Genomic DNA, 23,236 nt, shown 5'->3' on the forward strand with positions numbered 1-23,236 from the left:
CTGACCCAGGCCGTCAGCATCTCAGCAGTGAAACCTATTAATTCATTAAATTGTAGTATTAACTGAGAACTTCATATGGGCAGAGCACTGTATTAAGGAGGATGGGAGAGTAGAAAAGAAGACTTCGAAAATATTATAACACTTTTTAAATATTTCTTTCCTCCTATATATTAAGCCTCATTTAAGGATAGTACTACTAGTTATAGAAGTAGTAGTGATAGTGGTGGTAGTAGTAGTAGTAGTAATGAGAGTAGTAATAGTATTTATTAAGTGCTTACTGTGTTTAAAACACTGTACTAAGCTCTGGTAAACAGTACACACTAGGAATTAGGCACAGAGAATAGTGGGAGAAGAGCACTTCCTTAAAAATAAGCATGAAAGGGGAGAGAAATCCACTCATTCTAAATTTTTATTTTGAGCTGAAATATGCCTTAGGATGTGAATCCTTGGAGAGCAACTGGATTAAGAATCTATTACATCAAGACTCTGCTGTTCTCACCCACACTCACTTAAGTATCCAACTAATATTCCATTGTTCTTTCCACCTCCCTAGATACCGAAGACAGCATTGATGTCAGAAGGAAATCTCACCATGTGGAATGAGTTTATCCTTTCTGAACTGAGCGACCGAGTGTATCTGCAGGTGGCCCTCTTTCTGTTTTTTTTCTCATGGCCTGTATTGCCACCGTGGTTGACAACCATGGGATGACGATGCTTATCAAGACCGAGCCCCAACTTCACACTTTTTCCTCAGCAATTTATCTTTTGTCGATTTCTGTTACTCATCATGCGTCACTCCCGGGATGCTAATAACCTTCTTGTCATTCATTCATTCATTCAATCGCATTCAATGAGTGCTTACTGTGTGCAGAGCACAGTACTAAGAGCCTGAGAAGTACAAGTTGACAACATATAGAGACGGTCCCTACCCAACAGTGGGCTCACAGTCTAGAAGGGGGTTTCTTGTCAAAAACCAAAGTCACTACTTTCACTGGGTGTGCATCCCGATCTTATTTCTTTGGGGCATTTGGAACCACTTAGATATTCCTTCTGGCTGTGATGGCAGATGATCGATATGTGGTCATCTGCCCCACCACTGCTCTCTCTAAACAGTCATGGTAACCCCCAGAGTCGGTGTTGCCCTGGCCTCAATTACTTACTTAGGTGGGTTTGCAAATTCACTTATTCATATGTATCTTACATTTAGATTGTCATTCTGCCAATCCAATGTGATCAATCATTTCCTCTGTGAAATTCCACTACTGTTACAACTCTGTTATTTAGATACAAGCATCAATTTCCTAGTGATGTTTATCAGTGTTAGCTTTAATATCTTGAGCACACTCTGGATTATCCTAATCTCTTATGTGTGCATTCTTGCCGCCAACCTGAGGACCCACTCCAGAGAGGGGAAATGGAAAGCCTTCTCCACTTGTACTTTCCAACTGACTGCTGTTTTCATTTTCTAAGGGACCCTGATCATCATGATCCCTGATTCAGAATGGATTGGTCTTGGTGTTTTCTATTTATACTGTGTTTATCCACACGCTGAATCCTCTGAGAAATAAAGTGAAAAGTGCCTTTAGGAAAGTAATGGAGAAAAAGATGCTTTCTCGGTTTTTTGATGATTAAAAGAGGTATTCAGAGTGAATCCCTTTAGGAAAAGGGATTCTAATAGGAATTAGAATGTTTCATAAATATTGACACTTCTTCTTTTAACCCAGAGATATAGCTATGTCTTGGGAATGATTTCTTACTCCTCCGAAATGCATGATAGTTAAAATTGTATGATCAGTTTCTTCCTACCTCTATACCTACCTTACACTCTCTCTCTCTCTCTCTCTCTCTCTCTCTCTCTCTCTCTCTCTCTCTCTCTCTCTCTCTCTCTGCCTAATGGGCTATGCCTCCCTTCTTGAGGGAAGAGAAACAAAAATCACTGTTGTCAGAATCTGCATATGACATATCCAATGTGATTTTAAATTTCTGAATGTCCCTAATGAAACCTGTTTTATTAACCAGTTATCAATCAATCAATCAATCGTATTTATTGAGAGCTTACTGTGTGCAGAGCACTGTACTAAGCGCTTGGGAAGTACAAGTCTGCAACACATAGAGACAGTCCCTACCCAAAAGTGGGTTCACAGTCTAAAAGGGGGAGAGAGAGAACAAAACCAAACATACCAACAAAATAAAATAAATAGAATAGATATGTACAAGTAAAATAAATAAATAAATAAATAAATAAATAGAGTAATAAATATGTACAACCATATATACATATATAAAGATGCTGTGGGGAAGGGAAGGAGGTAAGATGGGGGATGGGGAGGGGGAGGAGGGGGAGAGGAAGGAAGGGGCTCAGTCTGGGAAGGCCTCCTGGAGGAGGTGAGCTCTCAGTAGGGCCTTGAAGGGAGGAAGAGAGCTAGCCTGGCGGATAGGCAGAGGGAGGACATTCCAGGCCCAGGGGATGATGTGGGCCGGGGGTCGACGGCAGGACAGGCAAGAACGAGGCACGGTGAGGAGATTAGCGGCAGAGGAGCGGAGGGTGCGGGGTGGGCTGTAGAAAGAGAGAAGGGAGGTGAGGTAGGAGGGGGCGAGGTGATGGAGAGCCTTGAAGCCGAGGGTGAGGAGTTTCTGCCTGATGCGCAGATTGATTGTTAGCCACTGGAGAATTTTGAGGAGGGGAGTAACATGCCCAGAGCGTTTCTGGACAAAGACAATCCGGGCAGCAGCATGAAGTATGGATTGAAGTGGAGAGAGACATGAGGATGGGAGATCAGAGAGAAGGCTGATATAGTAGTACAGACGGGATAGGATGAGAGCATGAACGAGCAAGGTAGCGGTTTGGATGGAGAGGAAAGGGCGGATATTGGCAATGTTGTAGAGCTGAGACCGGCAGGTTTTGGAGATGGCTTGGATGTGAGGGGTGAATGAGAGAGCCGAGTCCAGGATGACACCAAGGTTGCGGGCTTGTGAGATGGGAAGGATGGTAGTGCCGTCAACAGAGATGGGAAAGTTAGGGAGAGGGCAGGGTTTGGGAGGGAAGACAAGGAATTCGGTCTTGGACATGTTGTGTTTTAGGTGGCGGGCAGACATCCAGATGGAGATGTCCTGAAGGCAGGAGGAGAGGCGAGCCTGGAGAGAGGGGGAGAGAGCAGGGGCAGAGATGTAGATCTGGGTGTCATCAGCGTAGAGATGATAGTTGAAGCCGTGGGAGCGAAAGAGGTCACCAAGGGAGTGAGTGTAGATCGAGAACAGAAGGGGACCAAGCACTGAACCTTGAGGAACCCCCACAGTAAGGGGATGGGAGGGGGAGGAGGAGCCTGCAAAAGAGACTGAGAATGAATGACCGGAGATATAAGAGGAGAACCAGGAGAGGATGGAGTCTGTGAAGCCAAGGTCGGATAGCATGTTGAGAAGAAGGGGCTGGTCCACAGTGTCGAAGGCAGCTGAGAGGTCGAGGAGGATTAAGATAGAGTATGAGTCGTTGGATTTGGCAAGCAGGAGGTCATTGGTGACCTTGGAGAGGGCAGTTTCCGGGGAATGTCAGAAACGGAAGCCAGACTGTAGGGGGTCGAAGAGAGAGTTGGTGTTGAAGAATTCGAGGCAGCGCGTGTAGACAACTCGTTCAAGGAATTTGGAAAGGAATGGTAGGAGGGATATGGGGCGATAACTAGAAGGTTAGGTGGGGTCAAGGGAGGGTTTTTTTTAGGATGGGAGAGACATGGGCATGTCTGAAGGCAGAGGGGAAGGAACGAGTGGAGAGTGAGTGGTTGAAAATGGAAGTTAAGGAGGGGAGAAGGGATGGAGCTACCTACCAATCTGCGCATCCTCTCTCCAGGCTCGCATCTCCTTCTGCCTTCAGGACATCTCCATCTGGATGTCTGCCTGCCACCTAAAACTCAACATGTCCAAGACTGAACTCCTTGTCTTCCCTCCCAAACCCTGCCCTCTCCCTGACTTTCCCATCTCTGTTGATGGCACTACCATCCTTCCCGTCTCACAAGCCCACAACCTTGGTGTCATCCTCGACTCCGCTCTCTCATTCACCCCTCACATCCAAGCCTTCACCAAAACCTGCCGGTTTCAGCTCCGAAACATTGCCAAGATCCGGCCTTTCGTCTCCATCCATACCGCTACCCTGCTCATTCAAGCTCTCATCCTATCCCGTCTGGACTACTGCATCAGCCTTCTCTCTGATCTCCCATGCTTCTGTCTCTCCCCACTTCAATCCATACTTCATGCTGCTGCCCGGATTATTTTTGTCCAGAAGCGCTCTGGGCATATTACTCCCCTCCTCAAAAATCTCCAGTGGCTACCAATCAATCTGCGCATCAGGCAGAAACTCCTCACCCTGGGCTTCAAGGCTCTCCATCACCTCGCCCCCTCCTACCTCACCTCCCTTCTCTCCTTCTACAGCCCACCCCGCACCCTCCGCTCCTCTGCAGCTATTCTCTTCACCGTACCTCTTTCTCGCCTGTCCCGCCATCGACCCCCGGCCCACGTCATCCCCCGGGCCTGGAATGCCCTCCCTCTGCCCATCTGCCAAGCTAGCTCTCTTCTTCCCTTCAAGGCCTTACTGAGAGCTCACCTCCTCCAGGAGGCCTTTCCAGACTGAGCCCCTTCCTTCCTCTCCCCTTTGTCCCCCTCTCAATCCCCTCATCTTACCTCCTTCCCTTCCCCACAGCACCTGTATATATGCATATATTTTTGTACATATTTATTACTCTATTTATTTATTTATTTATCTTACTTGTACATATCTATTCTATTTATTTTATTTTGTTAGAATATTTGGTTTTGTTCTCTGTCTTCCCCTTCTAGACTGTGAGCCCGCTGTTGACTAGGGACTGTCTCTATGTGTTGCAGACTTGTACTTCCCAAGCGCTTAGTACAGTGCTCTGCACACAGTAAGTGCTCAATAAAAACGATTGATTGATTGATTGATTGATTGGAGCGAGAGATTTCATGAGATGAGAGGGAATAGGGTCAGAAGCAAAGGTGGCCGGAGTAGACACTTGAGAGGTTGGAGGAGAGCTCCTCTGAGGATACTGCTGGGAAGTATGGGAGAGTAGCGGAGAGTGTTGAGAGCTGGGGGGTGGGAGAAAGTGGGGAAGTGACTTTGGGGAGGTCGGACCTGATGGATTTAATTTTGTTAATGAAGTAGGAGGCCAGATCGTTGGGGATAAGGGAAGGAGGAGGGGGAGGAACCGGGGGCCTGAGGAGGAAGTTGAATGTACGGAAGAGCTGTCGGGGATGATGGGCATTGGTGTCAATAAGGGAGGAGAAATAGTTTTGTATGGCAGAGGAGAGGTTTGATTTAAGGCAGGAAAGGATAAACTTGAAGTGAACGAAGTTGGCATGGTGTTTAGATTTACGCCAGCAGCGTTCAGCAGCTCGAGCAGAAGAGCGAAGGAGGCGGACAGTGGTGGTGATCCAGGGCTGTGGGTTAGTGGTACAAGAGCGGCGAAGGGATAGGGGAGCGAGTGAGTCTAGCTGAGTAGAAAGGAGTCTAGTTGAGTAGAAAGTTATAAATAGGTTCTACTCAGAAGTTGACTTAAAAAGTGAAAGGTTGATGAACCATAGAGTATTTTTCTCTCTCTCAATTAATAGACCAACTTTTATCTACCTCCTGGTTTATCTAGAAGGATTTGCTGTTCATGCCATGTGGTGGAATGTTATTTGGTTGTACTCAGAAGTTCACTTAAAAAGTGAAAGATTAAGGGAACATAGAATATTTTTTCTCTCTCAATTAATAGAACCTACTTTTATCTACCTCCTGATGTATCTAGAAGGATGTGCTGTTCAGGCCATGTGGTGAAATGTTATTTAGTTGTCCTTTGGGTTCAAAGATGGAATTTGTATGGATATAGAATTTGTATGGATTGGCTAGATTGTCCAGTATCACAGTGACTCCTCTGAGGTTATGCTTCACTATGGTTTAAAACAGTTATTCTGTTTCCTCTTCTTGCAGTTGCCCTATTTTTGCATCCAAGAAAACAGCCACTTAGGTATCTTCCTGACAATCATTCTTCTTTCATATTCTACTTAGAAAAGTTGAAATTCAATAAATATGTTTTCAATACTGAAACACCAACTGTGTTCCACGAACTTGCGTTTGGTAATCTTGGATGGCTGTTTGTTATGAAGTAGAACCGCTTGATAACAAAAGTGATGTATACGTGATTTTGATTAAACTGCTTGAGGAGCTGGATATGTTCTCCTTGGGAATCCCGAGTTTCCCGTCCCCTTGGTCTCATGAGCAGATTCAGACCTGGATGTTCACAGTTCTAAGTATCATCTATTGCTTTACAGTGTAAGCCCCTTGTGGGCTGGAAACATATCAGTTCCTTACTTTGTACTTTCCAAGGACTTAAAAAATTGTTAGGCATCCAGTGGACTCAATAAATGCTATTACCGCTACTAAAAGGAATAATATTGATTATTGCCTTTGTTCCCTTACAAAGAGCATAAGAGCGTCTGTGTTTTGGGTTCCGTTTTCTTTCAATTCTCCTGTGACGGTGCTTTTTAGCACACAGTATGTTCTCAGTAAGTACCATTGAATGATTAAGTGGGGATTGGATGAAGAACCATGTCTTTCACAAGAATAATGGTTCAGGGATTGAAATTTTCTCATGGTAAGAGTAGGTGCTCAATGAATAATACTGATTCATTCATTCATTCAATCATACGTATTGAGTGCTTACTGTGTGCAGAGCACTGTATTATGCACTTGGGAAATACAAGCTGGCAACATATAGAGATGGTCCCTGCCCAACAACGGGCTCACAGTCTAGAAGGGGGAGGCAGATAACGAAACAAAGCATGTGGACAGGTGTCAAGTCGTCAGAACAAATAGAAATAAATCTAGATGGACATCATTAACAAAATAAATAGAATTGTAAATATGTACAAGAAAAATGAATAGAGTAATAAATCTATACAAATATATATACAGGTGCTCTGGAGAGGGGAAGGGGGTAGGGCGGGGGGAATGGGAAGGAGGAGAGGGAAGAGAACATGAGGTGGTTCTCCATCGAGCGAATGTCTCCTCCTGCTCCTCCATCTTCTCTGCAGGCCCTGAAGACCTTAGTCAGAACATGAGCAGCACAGTGTTTGCCATGAAGCCACTGTGTCCATTGTTAACCCCATATATCCTCTTGTCAGGTCTTGAAGACCTTAGGCAGAGAAACAATAGTGGGAAACTGCATCCAGAAAACTCCTTTTTCAACATAAATGGTTCTCTTGTCAGGCCTAGAACACCTTATGTAGAGAAGCCAAGGGAGAAGATTGCTTGCATGATGCCAATTTCTCCTTTTTTCACCTCAAATATTATCTATGACAAGGTCTTGAGTTCCTCAACTGGAGTAATGAACAGGAGATGTTTCTGCAGGAAGCAAACCCCTCCTTCCTCCCCTCAAATATACCCTTTTCAGGTCCTGAAGACCTTAGGGAGGAGAAATGAAAGCAGATTCGGGGGCATGAAATACATATCTCCTTCTCACCCCCAGTATACTCTATTCAGTCTCATTTAAGAAGCCTTGTAAGCCTCATACACAGGAGGTGATTCTGCATCAAGCCAATTTCTCCTGTTCCTGTTCTTGTATTTTCCCCTCGGGTCTTGAAGGCCTTAGGTAGAAAAACGATGAGGTGACCTTTTCTATGAAGCAGAATTTGCCTTTTTCATCTCATATATTCCCTTTTATGCCTTGAAGACCTTAGGTAGAGAAATAAGAGTGGGAGGTTGTTTGCATGAAGCAAATATCTCCTTTTCACCTCCAATTTTTCAACTCCTATTTCTGGCCATGAAGACCTTAGGTAGAGAAATAGTAGTAGGAGACTGCATCCAAAAAACTCCTTTCTCAACATAAATGGTTCTCTTGTCAGGCCTTGAAGACCTTAGGTAGAGATATCAAGGGACAAGATTGCGTGAAGCCAATTTCTCCTTTATTCACCTTCAATATTCTCTATTTCAAGGCTTTGAATTCCTCAAGTGGATTAACCAACAGGAGATGTTTCTGCAGGACGCAAACGTCTCCTTTCTCCCCTCAAATGTTCAAATACTCTCAGTTTAGGCCCTGAAGACCTTAGGTAGGAGAAATGAAAGCATGAAACACATTTCTCCATTTCATCACCATTTTAATCTATTCATTCTCATTTAAGAAGCCCTGTAGGCCTGAGGTGACCTCATACACGAGAGGTGATTCTGCATGAAGCCAATTTCTCTTTTCCCAGTTCCTATATTTTCCCCTCAGATCTTGAAGACCTTAGGTAGAAAAAGGATGAGGTGAGCTTTTCTATGAAGAAAAGTTCACCTTTTTCACCTCCAATATTCTCTTTTCTGGCCTTGAAGACCTTAGTCGGGAGAAGTAAGAGCTGGAGATGGTTTTCATAAAGCAAAATTCTCCTTTTTCACCTCCAATATTCTCTTTTGCAGTCTTGAAGACCATCAGTAGAGAAATGAAAGGTGGAGATGGTTTGCATGAAGCAAATTCCTCCTTTTTCACCTCCAATATTCTCCTTTTTGGACTTGAAGACCCTAGTTAAAGAAATAAAAGCTAGGGCTTGGTTGCATGAAGCACATTTCTCCTGTTTCCCCTCAAACATTCTCTTTCCTGGCCTTGAATATCTGAGACAGAGAAGTCAAAGCTAGAGACTCTTTGCAAGAAGCAAATATCTCATTTTTCAGCTCAACTATTCTCTTTTCTAGCCGTGAAGACCTTAGACAGAGAAGGAAAAGCTGGAGGTTGTTTGCATGAAGCAGGTGTCTCCTTTTTCACCTCAATCATTTTCTTTCCTGGCCTTGAAGACCTCAGGTCAAGAAACAAAATCTGGAGGTTGTTTACATGAAGCAAATTTCTCCTTTTCCTTTTCTGGCCTTGAAGACCCTAGGTAGAGAAATAGAAGCCTGTTTGACAGAGAGTCATTAATATAAATGAATAAATACAATACAGATATTTACATTAGTGGCATGGGGATGAAGGTGGGGTGGATAAAGGTTAAAAATCCATTTGCAGTGACCTCAGAGAAGGGAGAAAATGAGGGCTTAGTCTGGAAAGGCCTCTGGGAGGAGATGTGATTTTAATAAGGCTAAGAGGATGGGGAGAATAATGATCTATCAATTATGAACGGGGAGGGAATTCCAGGCAAGAGGCAGGATGTGGGTGAAGTGTTTGTGGTGAAATAGATGAGAACGAGGTACAATAAGCAGCTAAGGGAGTGAAGGAGCAAGGTGAGCATGCAGAGTTGTAGTAGGAATTCAGTGAGGTGAGATAGGAGGGGACAAGGTGATTGATTCATTCAATCGTATTTATTGAGCATTTACTGTGTGCAGAACACTGTACTAAGCACTTGGAAAATACAATACGGCAACAGATAGAGACAGTCCTGTTTTAAATCTAATGGTAAGGAGTGAGATCATTCGGGTTGACAAAATGCTCGTTCTAAATCATAAGGTAGAAAGGGAGTTGAAAGAAAGGTGAGTAAGTGGAAAGTTGAGTCACTCATCTATGTCCTCAAAATGCTGGTGCACAGTGGTATCATTCCAGGCAAGTGATGGGTTAAGCTAGATGGGTGCATACATTTTATGGGCAGTTCATTCATTCATTCAATCATATTTATTGAGAGCTTTCTGTGTGCAGAGCACTGTACTAAGCGCTTGGGAAGTACAAGTTGGCAAGATATAGAGACGGTCCTTACCCAACAATGGGATCACAGTCTAGAAGGATAATAATGGCATTTATTAAGAGCTTACTATGGGCAAAACACTGTTCTAAGCGCTGGGGAGGTTACAAGGTGATCAGGTTGTCCCACGGGAGCTTACAGTCTTAATCCCCATTTTACAGATGAGGTAACTGAGGCACAGAAAACTTAAGTGACTTGCCCAAAGTCACAAAGCTGACAAATGGCAGAGCCGGGATTTGAACCAATGACCTCTGACTCTAAAGCCCATGCTCTTTCCACTGAGTCACGTGAGAGTACTTTTGGGCTTATATCGTGAGGAAGTTTTTAAGTAGGAAGCAGTGAGGCCTAGTGGAAAAAGCCCAGGCCTGGGAGTCAGAGGACCTGGATTCTAATTCTGATTCTGCCACTTGGCTGCTGTATGACCTTGGACAAGAAACGCAATGGTAATTGTGGCATTTGTGAAGTGCTTAGTATGTGTCAAGCACTGTTCTGAGCACCAGGGTAGATACGAGTTAATCAGGTTGGACACAATCTGTATTCAACAAGGGACTCCACAGTTTAAGTAGGATGGAAAACAGGTATTGAATACCCTCTAGACTGTAAGCTTCTTGTTAGCAGGGAATGTGTCTACCGCCTCTGTTATATTCAACTCTCCCAAGAACTTGCTATGTTTCGGCACACAGCTTTCAATAAATACAAGTTGAATGATTGATTTTACAGACGAGGTAACTGAGGCACAGATAAGTCAAGTGACTCGCTCAAAATCATATATCAGGCACATGGTGGAGCCAAGATTCATTCATTCATTCAGTAGTATTTTTTGGGCGCTTACTGTACTAAGTGCTTTGGAAGTACAAGTTGGCAGCATATAGAGATGGTCCCTACCCAACAACGGGCTCACAGTCTAGAAGGGGGAGACAAACAACAAAACAAACCAAGTAGATAGGTGTCAATAACATCAGAATAAATATAATAATAGCTATATACACATCATTAATAAAATAAATAGAATAGTAAATATGTAAAAGTAAAATTGATAGAGCAATAAATCTGTACAAACATATATACGGTGCTGTGGGGAGGGGAAGGAGGTAGGGTGGGAGGGACGGGGAGGAGGAGAGGAAAAAGGGGGCTCAGTTTGGGAAGGCCTCTTGGAAGAGGTGAGCTCTCAGTAGGGCTTTGAAGGGAGGAAGAGAGCTAGCTTGGCAGATGTGTGGAGGGAGGGCATTCCAGGCCAGGGGGAGAATGTGAGCTGGGGGTCGATAGTGGGACAGGTGAGAACGAGGTGCAGTGGGGAGGTTAGCGGCAGAGGAGCCGAGGGTGTGGGCTGGGCTATAGAAAGATAGAAGGAAGGTGAGGTAGGAGGGGGCGAGGTGATGGAGAGCCTTGAACCCGAGAGTGAGGAGTTTTTGCTTTATGCGTATGTTGACTGGTAGCCACTGGAGATTTTTGAGGAGGGGAATAACATGCCCAGAACGTTTCTGCACAAAGATGATCCGGGCAGCAGCATGAAGTATAGACTGAAGTGGGGAGAGACAGGAGGATGGGAGATCAGAGAGGAGGCTGATGCAGTAATCCAGTCGGGATAGGATGAGAGATTGAACCAGCAAGGTAGCGGTTTGGATGGAGAGGAAAGGGCAGATCTTGGCAATGTTGTGGAGGAAAGACCGGCAGATTTTGGTGAGAGATTGGATGTGAGGGGTGAACGAGAGAGAAGAGTCGAGGATGACACCAAGGTTGTGGGCTTGTGAGAGGGGAAGTATGGTAGTGCCATCTACAGTGACGGGAAAGTCAGGGAGAGGGCAGGGTTTGGGAGGGAAGATAAGGGGTTCAGTCTTGGACATATTGAGTTTTAGATGGTGGACAGACATCCGGATGGAGATTTACTGAAGGCAGGAGGAGACACGAGCCTGAAGGGAGGGAGAGGGAGCAGGGGCAGAGGTGTAGATTTGGGTGTCATCAGCGTAGAGATGATAGCTGAAGTCGCGGGAGCGAATGAGGTCACCAAGGGAGTGCGTGTAGATAGAGAACAGAAGGGGACCAAGGAAAGACCATTGAAGAACCCTTACAGTGAGCGGATGAGACGGGGAGGAGAAGCCCACAAAGGAGACTGAGAATGAATTGCCGGAGTGATGAGAGGAGAACCAGGAGAGGACAGAGTCTGTGAAGACAAGGTTGGATAGCGTGTTGAGGAGAAGGGAGTGGTCCACAGTGTCGAAGGCAGCAGAGTGGTCGAGAAGGATTAGGATAGAGTAGGAGCAATTGGATTTGGCAAGATAAGAACCCAGTCCTCAGACTTCCAGGCCCATGCTCTTTCCATTAGGCCATGCAGTTCTTCTCTTCACCTAAGTTACCTCCTCTGTAACATGGGTATTGAATCCTCCTCTCTCCAATTTAAACTGTGAGCCTCGTGTGGGACAGGAACTACAATGCTTGACGTAGAGTAATCACTGAACAAATACCATTTAAAAAGTTATAATAAAGGGGATATTCCAGTTTTGATGTTAATTAGTACCCCAGCAAACACATCCACATGTTTTCTGGCTCAGAAAAATGAAGACTTAGTCAACTATAGAAATTCCCTATGTATTTGAAAAGCAACCATCCCCTCTGCCTTACCTCCTTCCCCTCCCCACAGCACCTGTATATATGTATATATGTTTGTAGGTATTTATTACTCTATTCATTTATTTATTTTATTTGTACCTATTTATTCTATTTGTTTTATTATGTTAGTATGTTTTGTTTTGTTCTCTGTCTCCCCCTTCTAGACTGTGAGCTCACTGTTGCGTAGGGACCGTCTTTATTTGTTGCCAACTTGTACTTCCCAAGAGCTTAGTACAGTGTTCTGCACACGGTAAGCGCCCAATAAATACGATTGAATTGAATGAAGGAAAGTCGTGAAGAAACCAGACTGAAAATAAAGTCAGTTTGAAATTCCATAAAAATTGCAATTGTTGAAGGGAAAGGTTTAAGAGGAGCCGAAATTACCATTCTTTCCCAAAGGGAGTGCCTATTTGTTCTTTGTACATGGGCAATTGGGGGATTAGGAGGAGAATGTGAAATCCAAGAAACTTCAGAGTAACCATAAACACAGTCACCAAAGTTGGAATTACTGATAATCAGAGAGCAAATGGTATAAATGTTTATTCAGTCATTTGAAAGAACTAGGTAATTTGATTTCTAGTCATAAGGCTATAGAGAATTTAATAAAGAAAATGAATTTTAGACCATCATAGAGAGACCCAGGACCCAGGAATGGTATTTTCCTTGTGAGTAGGGAATGTGTCTGTTATATTGGTGTATTGTATACTCTCCCAAGAGTTTAGTAGAGTATTTCAAACACAGCAAACTCTTAATAAATGTTGACTGATTGACTGACTATAGAATGTTGTCCCTGAGCCATTTAGGATCAGTACTGATAAAACATTAATAATTGAGGTAAAACAATCAAAATAAACCAAAGATTTTGCAGAGACTTTTCTTAAGGTTTATTCAGGTAAAGCAATTATAATTAATACATTAGGTACAATGGTAATAGAAGGGATTTCTATGAGGGCTGAGACAGTAGATTAAGATTTGGGAAAAAGGAACGAGAAAGCAGAGAAAGGGAGAGGGACACAGGCATCATGGCAGGCAGAAGGGAGATACATAGAGACAAAAAAAGGAAGAGAAAATAGAGCGCAAAGGCAAAGAGAACACATACTTTCATAATTACACATAAACTTTTAACTACTTTTCTAGACACACACACACACACACACACACACACACACACACACACACACACACACACACAAATCCAGAAGAATCTTCCAGAATGCCTTCTCCTTGGGCAGCCTGCAGGACACAGGAGTAGCAGAGGTCAGCTGAGAATGTCCCACCTCTATCTGTCACTATGTTTCCTGACGTGGGTTCATGATGTTACTGTTACTGCTTCTGAAGCAAAGTTTCCTCCAGCTAGGGGAACAGCATATATGGTGACTTCCTGCATCCTAAGAAACTCTGGAGAACAGCAGGGAACCTCTCTGTCCTCCTCTGAGATAGTGAAATGAGCCTGGGGCTGGAACAAGGGCACCATGGGAAGCACTGAGGCCTACTGGGTAAAGCACAGAACTGTTCTCTTTAAAGTAAAAGATAGTTGAAGAAAATGGTAGATGAATAGAAAAACGATCTACTCAACTCTGTCCCCTAAATAATGGTCCACAATGGCATCATTCCATGCAAGCAATGGGGTAAGTAAGAAGAGCACATCATTTTTATGGGAGGTTGAGAGTACTTCAGGGCTTATATGGTGTATATAGCTTTAATTCTATTTGTTCTGACTATTTTGACACCTGTCTACATGTTTTGTTTTGTTGTCTGTCTCCCCCTTCTAGTCTATAAGCCCGTTGTTGGTTAGAGACCGTCTCTATATGTTGCCGACTTGTACTTCCCAGGCACTTACTATAGTGCTCTACACACAGTAAGCGCTCAAAAAATGACTAAATGAATGAATGAATGGTGAGGATGTGTTGAAGTGGGAAGCAGCACGGCCTAAGGGAAAGAGCATGGACCTGGAACTCAGAGGATTGGGGTTCTAATCCTGACTCTGCCATTTGTCTGCTCTGTGACCTTGGACCTCTATGCCTCTTTTCCTCAACTCCAAATGGGGATTCAGTAGCTGTTATCCATCTTACTTTTACTGTGAGACTCATGTGGGACAAAACTGTATCTGACCTGATTAACTTGTATCTACCCTAGTGCTTAGATCAGTACTTAGCATATAGTAAGAACTCAACAAATAGCATATAGTAAGAACTCGACAAATACTTAGCATATAGTAAGAACTCAACAAATACCATTAAGAAATGGAGGGATAGCCCAGCTCCAAGAATGGAGGTAGAGAAGATGGTAGGGCCATGGAGGACATGGTGATGTGACCACTCTGATTCCAGCAGACCCCCAATAATGAACCTCTAACCATATTCTAGAAACTCTGATTTCCTTTCTGCAGGAAACATAAGCAGGATGGAGACTGGCACCACCTCCTCTAGAGCTTGCTCTAAACAGGAGCAGAGGGGCAGATGCCAGAGTTCTCTTCGCCCATCAGGCACCCAGATATAAGGGAAATTAAGAAAACTAGCATTCTCAAACCCTATATCCCATGCTGAGTCAGGATTTGGAGAACTGGGAGCTTAGGGTGAAAAGGCTAAGTGCAGTTCAGAAATCAATTATGTTATTTATGGAGCTTTCACTGTGTGTAGAGCACTGTAGTAAGCGCTTAGGGAAGTACAGTACAGTAGTGTTGGTAACCGGGTCCCTGCCTGGGTCCCTGCCTTCAAGGAGTTTGCAGTCTAGTAAATTGCCCATGGCACACAGTGTCACCTGTGTTGCAGTGCCCACAAGGGCTGAGTGACCACCCTGTAAACCAGCTTAGGACCAAAGGAACTAGACCCCTGGTGTCACACTACACACTCAGGAAAGGCAACATTTTCTTTTGATTTTAGTGTTTAGTGTTTAGATAGAGCAAAAACTATCCATTAGCAGTTTACTTCCTGATGCTCTAAATCAGTCCTCAATTCTTCTTCTACTGTGGGAATATGGGAGACACAGGCTTTATGTTTCCTCATCTGATATTGATGGAAAACCTTCAGTGCTGGTAGGTTTAATACTGAGTTAACCTAGAAATATTGCCAAGAGAGGAGTCAAATACAGGGCATCATTAAACAGTTAGTAACATCAATTTTTGAGGACCCGAGAGAAACTCAGTGAGTGAATGATAGATCTTCTTCCAGGAGGGTAAAAAGGAATCTGCTCGTTGTTTACATCAGCTATTCAACTGAGTGATTTTCAGGGGGCAAATTATCAGAGAACCTCATACTTTTTGCTTTCATTTCTTTGACCAGAGTCTGCCATACCCCATCAGAGGAAGGACACATATTTTGGATATCTGACTGCAGCAAACACCACAGTGACAGAATTTATTCTTGTTGGTCTGATTTACAATCCAGATATGAAGGTCGTCAGCTTCCTAACATTCTTCATGATTTATTTGGTCACCTTGATTGGAAATTTTGGGTTGGTCACAATTATTAAGGCTGATGCTCAACTACACACCCTCATGTACTATCAGTCATTTGGCTTTCTTAGATGACTTTTATTTCTCCACCATTCTTTTCAAGATCTTGGACAATCTCTTAGCACCGAATGAAACCATCTCCTTTAACGGATGTGCTGTCCAAATGTATTTTTTTAATCGTTCCAGCCAGCAGCGAATGTTATCTCCTGGCTGCAATGGCCTGTGATCATTACGTGGCAATCTGTAACCCACTGCTTTGTTCATTCATTATGTTCCAGAGAATCTGTTAACCTTAGTGGCCGGCTCCTATCTGATTGGCTTTATAAATGCCACCATGCAGACCTTTATCAACTTCAGATTATCCTTCTGTGGCTCCATTGTCATTAATCATTTTGTCTGTGATGTTCCCCCACAGTTATCTCTGTCTTGTTTGGCAACCTAAGTCAGTGAGTTTGTGCTATTTGTCTTTGCCATTCATTCATTCATTCAATCGTATTTCTTGAGCACTTACTGTGTGCAGAGCACTGTACAAAGCGCGTGGGAAGTACAAGGTGGCAACATATAGAGACGGTCCCTACCCAACAATAGGCTCACAGTCCAGAATCTTTCTTGGAGTATTCATCTCCGCAGAAATCTTGCTCTCTTATATATGCATATTAGGTGCCAACCTGAGAATCCAATCTGCAGAAGGGAGGCAGAAAGCTTTCTCCACCTGTGCCACCCACCTGTGTTCGGTGGTACGTTTCTATGGGACATCAACATTTACTTACATGTGGTCAGTATCTCATTCCTCTCTGGGGTGGGAAAAAGTGATTTCAGTATTTTATACAGTGGTGAGCCCCATGTTGAAACCCATGATCTACAGCCTGAGGAACCAGGAGGTCAAGAGGGCCCTGAAAAGAATAACTAGTATGAAAAGGTTTATTCGTGCTGAATTTAAATGCAGCAAAATAATAGCATTGGAAATGGAATGATTGTTTCCTAGTCAGTCAACCATATTTACTGAGTGCTTACTGTGTGCAGAACATTGTACAAACACTTAGGAGCATACAGTATAACAACATAACAGACACATTCACTGTCCACAAGGAGTCCACAATCTAGAGGGGGAGACAGACATTAATATAAATGAATAAATTATAGATATGCACATGAGCTGTATGGTTGGAAGGAGAGGATGAAGAAAGGGAGCATGTCAGGGTGATTGAGAAGGGAGTTGAAGAAAAGGAAAAGGGAGCTTAGTCAGGGCTCTGTCTACTTAGTTAATCTTTAAAATGAGGATGTTTGCAAATGTTAATTAAATTTGAAATTTGATATAAAAATGAAATTGAAAAATCCAAATATTTATGCATTTGTATGAACAGATGTGCCTCATGAATGCTTTTCTTACTTTCAAGAATAGCTGAAAAGAATGATGCATACTTTGTTAACTGTCCTATACCAGGTGTGTTTTAACAATAATAATAATAATGATGGTATTTCTTAAGCGCTTACTATGTGCAAAGCACGGTTCTAAGTGCTGGGGGAAATACACTGTTATCAGGTTGTCCCAGATGGGGCTTATAGTTTTAATCCCCATTTTTGCAGATGAGGTAACTGAGGCACAGAGAAGTTAAGTGACTTGCCCAAAGTCACACATCTGGCAAGGATCCAGGATTAGAACCCCAACTTCCAAGATAGTACTCTTTCCATGCGGCAAGCCTACCTCTGAAAATCTTAATTTTGTGAAGACTTTGCTCAAAGAACAGCAACCTCTACCACTCTTACTGATGGGCCACTTCTTCAGTGGTCTTCCAACATTCCACAACTATATCCTATTGATAGAGATTGTGCTTCACCAGGTCTTTTCAAGGTTCATTCTGCCCTTCTGGATTGGGTGCGTGTCCCCTCTCAGTTCACCAAACCATAATTATTCAACTGTTTGCCAAAGATTTCCTACCCAAGTGAGCTGTGTTGCTGTGACCACCACCATTCTGTTATGCTGACTGAGTTTCAGTTTCCCATCGTTGGTAATCTCTTCCTACCATTTGATATTGAATGTGATTCATAGATTTTTACTGACTTTAGGTGCTGGATGCAGATCTTGAAAATAAATAGCAGCCTGGCCTAGTGGGTAGAGCACCAGCATGAGAGTCAGAAGCACTTGATTTCTAATCCTGGCTGTGCCATTTCATTCATTCATTCATTCATTCAATTGTATTTATTGAGGGCTTACTGTGTGCAGAGCACTGTACTGAGCGCTTGGGAAGTACAAGTTGGTGATATATAGAGACGGTCCCTACCAAAAAATGGACTCACAGTCTAGAAAGGGGAGACGGACAACAACAAAAAATGTGGACAGTTGTCAAGTCGTCAGAACAAATAGAATTAAAGCTAAATGCACATCATTAACAGAATGAATAAAATAGTAAATATGTACAAGTAAAATAAATAGAGCAATAAATCTGTACAAACATATATACAGGTGCTGTGGGGAGGGGAAGGAGGTAGTGCGGGTGTGATGGGGAAGCGGAGAGAAAAAATGGGGCTCAGTCTAGGAAGGCCTCTTGGAGGAGGTGAGTAGGGCTCTCAATAGGGCTTTGAAGGGAGGAAGAGAGCTAACTTGGTGGAGTGGAGGGAGGTCATAGCAGGCCAGGAGGAGGACATGGGCCGGGGGTCGATGGTGGGACAGGAGAGAACGAGGTACAGTGAGGAGGTTAGCGGCAGAGGAGCAGAGGGTGCGGGCTGGGCTGTAGAAAGAAAGAAGGGAGAGGAGGTAGGAGAGGGCGAGGGGATGGAGAGCTCTGAATCCGAGATTGAGGAGGTTTTGCTTGATGCGTAGGTTGACAGGCAGCTACTGGAGATTTTTGAGGAGGGGAGTAACATGCCCAGAACATTTCTGCACAAAGATGATCCGGGCAGCAGCGTGAAGTGCTCAGTGCTCATGCTTCAGCAGCGTGACTGAAGTGGCGAGAGACAGGAGGATGGGAGATCAGAGAGGAGGCTGATGCAGTAATCCAGTCGGGATAGGATGAGAGATTGAACCAGCAAGGTAGCGGTTTCATTGGAGACGAAAGAGTGGAACTTGGCGATGTTGTGGAGGTGAGACCGGCAGGTTTTGCTGACGGATTGGATGTGAGGGGTGAACAAGAGAGCGGAGTCGAGGATGACACCAAGGTTGCTCGCTTGTGATATGGGAAGGATGGTAGTGCCATCCACAGTGACGGGAAAGTCAGGGAGAGGGCAGGGTATGGGAGAGAAGATAAGGAGTTCAGTCTTGGTCATATTGAGTTTTAGATGGCAGGCACACATCCAGATGGAGATGTCCTGAAGACAGGAGGAGACCCGAGTCTGAAGGGAGGGAGAGAGAGCAAGGGCAGAGATGCAGATTTGGGTGTCATAAGCCTAGAGATGATAGTTGAAGCCATCGGAGTGAATGAGTTCACCAAGGGAGTGAGTGTAGATAAAGAACAGAAGGGGACCAAGAACTTACCCTTGAGGAACCTTTACAGTAAGGATATGGGACGGGGAGGAGTGGCCCGCAAAGGAGACTGAGAATGAACGGCCAGAGAGATAAGAGGAGAACCAGGGTAGGATGGAGTCTGTGAAACCCAGGTTGGATAGCATGTTGAGGAGAAGGGGGTGGTCCACAGTGTCGAAAACAGCTGAGTGGTCGAGGAGGATTAGGATAGAGTAGTAGCCGTTGGATTTGGCAAGAAGGATGTCATTGGTGACCTTTCAGAGGGCAGTTTCAGTGGCGTGTAGGGGACGGAGATCAGAGTGGAGGGGGTCGAGGAGAGAGTTGGCGTTGAGGAATTAGAGGCAGCGAGTGTAGACGACTCATTCTAGGAGTTTGGAAAGGAATAGTAGGAGGGAGAGAGGGTGATAACTAGAAAGGGAGATGGGGTCAAGAGAGAGTTTTTTTACGATGGGGGAGAAGTGGGTTCAAATCCCAACTCTGCCACTTGTCAGCTGTGTGACTTTGGGCAAGTCACCTAACTTCTCTGGGCCTCTGTTACCCCATCTGTAAAATTAGTTGAAGACTGTGAGCCCCACGAGGGACAACTCGATCACCTTGTAACCTCCCCAGCTCTTAGAACAGTGCTTTGCACATAGTAAGTGCTTAATAAATGCCATTATTATTATTATTATTATTATTATGTGGGCATGTTTGAAGGCAGAGGGGAAGGAACCATTGAGGCATGAGCAGTTGCAGATGGAATTTAAGGAGGAGAGGAGGGAGCGGCGAGAGATTTGATAATATGAGAGGGAATGGGGTCTGAAGCACAGGTGGATGGAGTAGCACTTGAAAGGAAGGAGGCGATATCTGAAGATACTGCTGGGAAGGATGGGAGAGTAGCAGAGAGGGTTGAGAACAGGGGGGTTGGAGAAGGGGGAGACTTTGGGGAGCTCAGACCTGATGGAGTTAATTTTACTAATGAAGTAGGAGGCCAGATCGTTGGGGGTGAGGGATGGAGAAGGGGGAGGAACAGGGGGCCTGAGAAGGGAGTTAAATGTACGGTAGAGCTGACGGGGATGATGGGCATGGGTGTCAATAAGGGAGGAGAAGTAGTTTTGCCTGGCAGAGGAGACAGCACATTCGTCTGCTGTGTGACCTTAGGCAAGTCACTTTACTTCTCTGGGCCTCAGTTACCTCATCTGTAAAATGGGAATTATGACTGTAAGCCCTATGTGGGACAGAGATGGTTTCCAACCCGATTAACCCCATCGCTTAGTACAGTGTCTGGCACATAGTAAGTGTTTAACAATTATGATTTTTAGAAAAGTACAAACATCACAGTCATGTTCAGGTTTATATACCACAAAAAACCCCTCATGGACTCCAACTAGGTTTGGTATCAGTTAACTTGTCATCCCATATTATTAATCTGCCAAATGTCTTTCTGGATGTCTGGATTCTGTGTTCTACTAAACTCTGTTGCACAGTCAACTCTCTTCACTATGGTCAACTTCATCACTGCACATTACCCCATAGCAGTGATTTCCTTTCCTGTTTCCAGGCCCTCCGGTATTCTTCACCTTACTATGATAGTCTTGGCAGTTCTCTGATTATACCTCCCTGTTCAGCTCAGGTACTTCCTTGGCTCTTTGTATTATCAGCATCAACAGCATTTCGTGAGCATCTACTGTGTGTGATGTTCAGTATTAGATGCTTGAGAACTCAATTGATGGTATATACTGAGCACTTAATATATACAGACCTGTCCTAAGCATTTAGGAGATATAAATACCACAGAATTAGCAGACATGTCACCTGCCCACAGCAAGAAAATACAAATTATTTTCCTTGAGGAGCTACTCTATTCTCCTTATCCTGGTTTTGATCAGGGGTGAAGGGAGAAATCGGAGCACCTAGGAAAATTTAGTGTCTGATTCCAAGGTTAGAGATGGAGAAGACTGGTGAATTTAGTTGGGGAGGAAAGAAGGGAAGATCTAGGATAGGTGCTGTCACCCGTCTTCCGGGGACAGGTTTGTTCAGTAATCAGCGAGGCGAGAGAGAGGCCGGGGATGGAAAACCTGAGTTTTATATAAAATTTATTCCGTGAGTCAAATTGAATTTATGCAATTGTTTAGGTACAATGGATTGAATTTCCCTTTCGGGAGGAATCTAATCAATTAGCAATTGATTATAATCAATTATTATTATAGTAACTGTGGCATTTGTTTGTTATTATTCATTCATTCATTCAATCGTATTTATTGAGTGCTTACTGTGTGCAGAGCACTGTACTAAGCGCTTGGGAAGTACAAGTCAGCAATAAACCTATGATTATGCCTATTATGCATCAAGCACTGTTATAAATGCTGGGGTAGACACATGATCATCAGGTCATACATGGGGATCACAGTCTATTCAATTAGTGGTATATATTAAACACTGACTTTGTACAGAGCACTGTACTAAGTGTACAATACAACAGAGTAGGTATATGGTCCCTGCCCACAGTGAGCTAGCAGGAAGTCTAAGTAGGAAGGAGAACAGGTAGTGAATCCATATTTTGCAGGAGAGGGAACTGAGGCCCAGAGAAATTTAGTGGCTTGGCCAAGGTCACTGCAGACAAGTGGCAGACCCGATATTAGAACCGATGCCATCTCACTCCCAGGCCTGTGTTCATTCCAGTAGGCCACACTGCATTTACTCTAAAGGACGAGATGGTCCTCAGAAGTACCAACTTTTAAGTGTGAATGGTGCTAAATTACTAGCACTATAATCAGTTCTTTTCTAAACTCTGAGGAATGAAGCTCTTTGTCATTCCTGATGGAAGACCCCATCATCATCACCTTAAAGAACAAAATTAGTACAATGAAGTGTTCATCACATCTCAATATTTATGTGATTTCAAGGTCCAATGAGACTCATGTCCACTTTTACATTCATCTCCTATAACTCATTGACGAGCCCTCACCCACAAACTGCCTACTCCTTCCCCCCAACTCCCTCTTTGCTTCAAATGTGACAGACCATCACTCTCCCCACCTTCAAAGCCTCATTAAGATCATATCTCCTCTAATAGGCCTCCCTAACTAAGGCCTCATTTCCCCTACTCCCTCTCCCTTCTGCATCACCCTTGCATTTTGATTTGAGCCCTTAGAGCACTTGAAATTCATCCCACCCCCAGCCCCACAGCACATATCCATTTCTGTAATTTATTTTCATGTCTGTCTCCCTCTGTGGACCATAAGCTCCTTGTGCAAAGTGACTATGACTTACCAACTCTGTGATATTGTTCTCTACCAAGAGCTTAGTACAATGCTCTGCAAACAGTAAGCACTAAATAAATACCATTGATTATGGCCTAGTGAATAGAGCATGGGTCTGAGAGTCAGAAGGACATGTGTTCTAATACCAATTTGTCTGCTGTGTGACCTTGGGTGAGTCACTTAAATTAACTGTGCCTTGGGCATCTCATCTGAAATATGGGGATTGAGACTGTGAGCCTCACATGGGATCGGGACTGTGTCCAACCAGTGCCTGGCACATAGTAAGAACTTAAAAAATACCATTATCATTATTATTATTGTTTATGAAATGGGTTTGTTGCATTGTCTCAGATCAAGTTTAGAAATCAAGAAGCTGCAAATACCATACACTGAGCATCAGTGAAACTTGTTGTATCAGGGCTACAGGTGAAGCAACCAGAGTAAAATTCTAGGTACCTATGTACATTCATCACTCAGCCCTCACAACACAGATGTTTGGTTTAATCCTCAGGGGAAGATAAAAGTGGAAAAGTTAAACTAGATCAGTATGCTTACACTGCACTCTCTATATAAGATTCACTATCTATGCAGACTATCATTAATATGAAAAGAAATTTGGCTATCCAGGCAGTGTGTGTACTTACAGGTCAGTGCATGAAGTAGGTCACCTGGCCAATCTGCCAGATTATAACCCAGAAAGCAGGAATTGAGAGAGCAAGAGTTCCCTTTCAGAAATTCTATAACTGCCTGACTTGCTGATTGGGTCTCATTCCAAGAGGATTCTGGGAA

At 43.8% G+C, this 23,236-nt stretch overlaps 1 pseudogene; it reads left to right on the top strand.

Annotated features, from left to right (window-relative positions):
• Positions 1 to 705: 705 nt before the first annotated feature.
• On the top strand, positions 706 to 1,632 carry LOC119945060 (annotated as a pseudogene).
• The last annotated feature ends 21,604 nt before the right edge of the window (positions 1,633 to 23,236 follow it).

Source organism: Tachyglossus aculeatus, chromosome 24 (genome assembly GCF_015852505.1).
Source record: "Tachyglossus aculeatus isolate mTacAcu1 chromosome 24, mTacAcu1.pri, whole genome shotgun sequence".
In the NCBI taxonomy this organism is placed as follows: domain Eukaryota; kingdom Metazoa; phylum Chordata; class Mammalia; order Monotremata; family Tachyglossidae; genus Tachyglossus; species Tachyglossus aculeatus.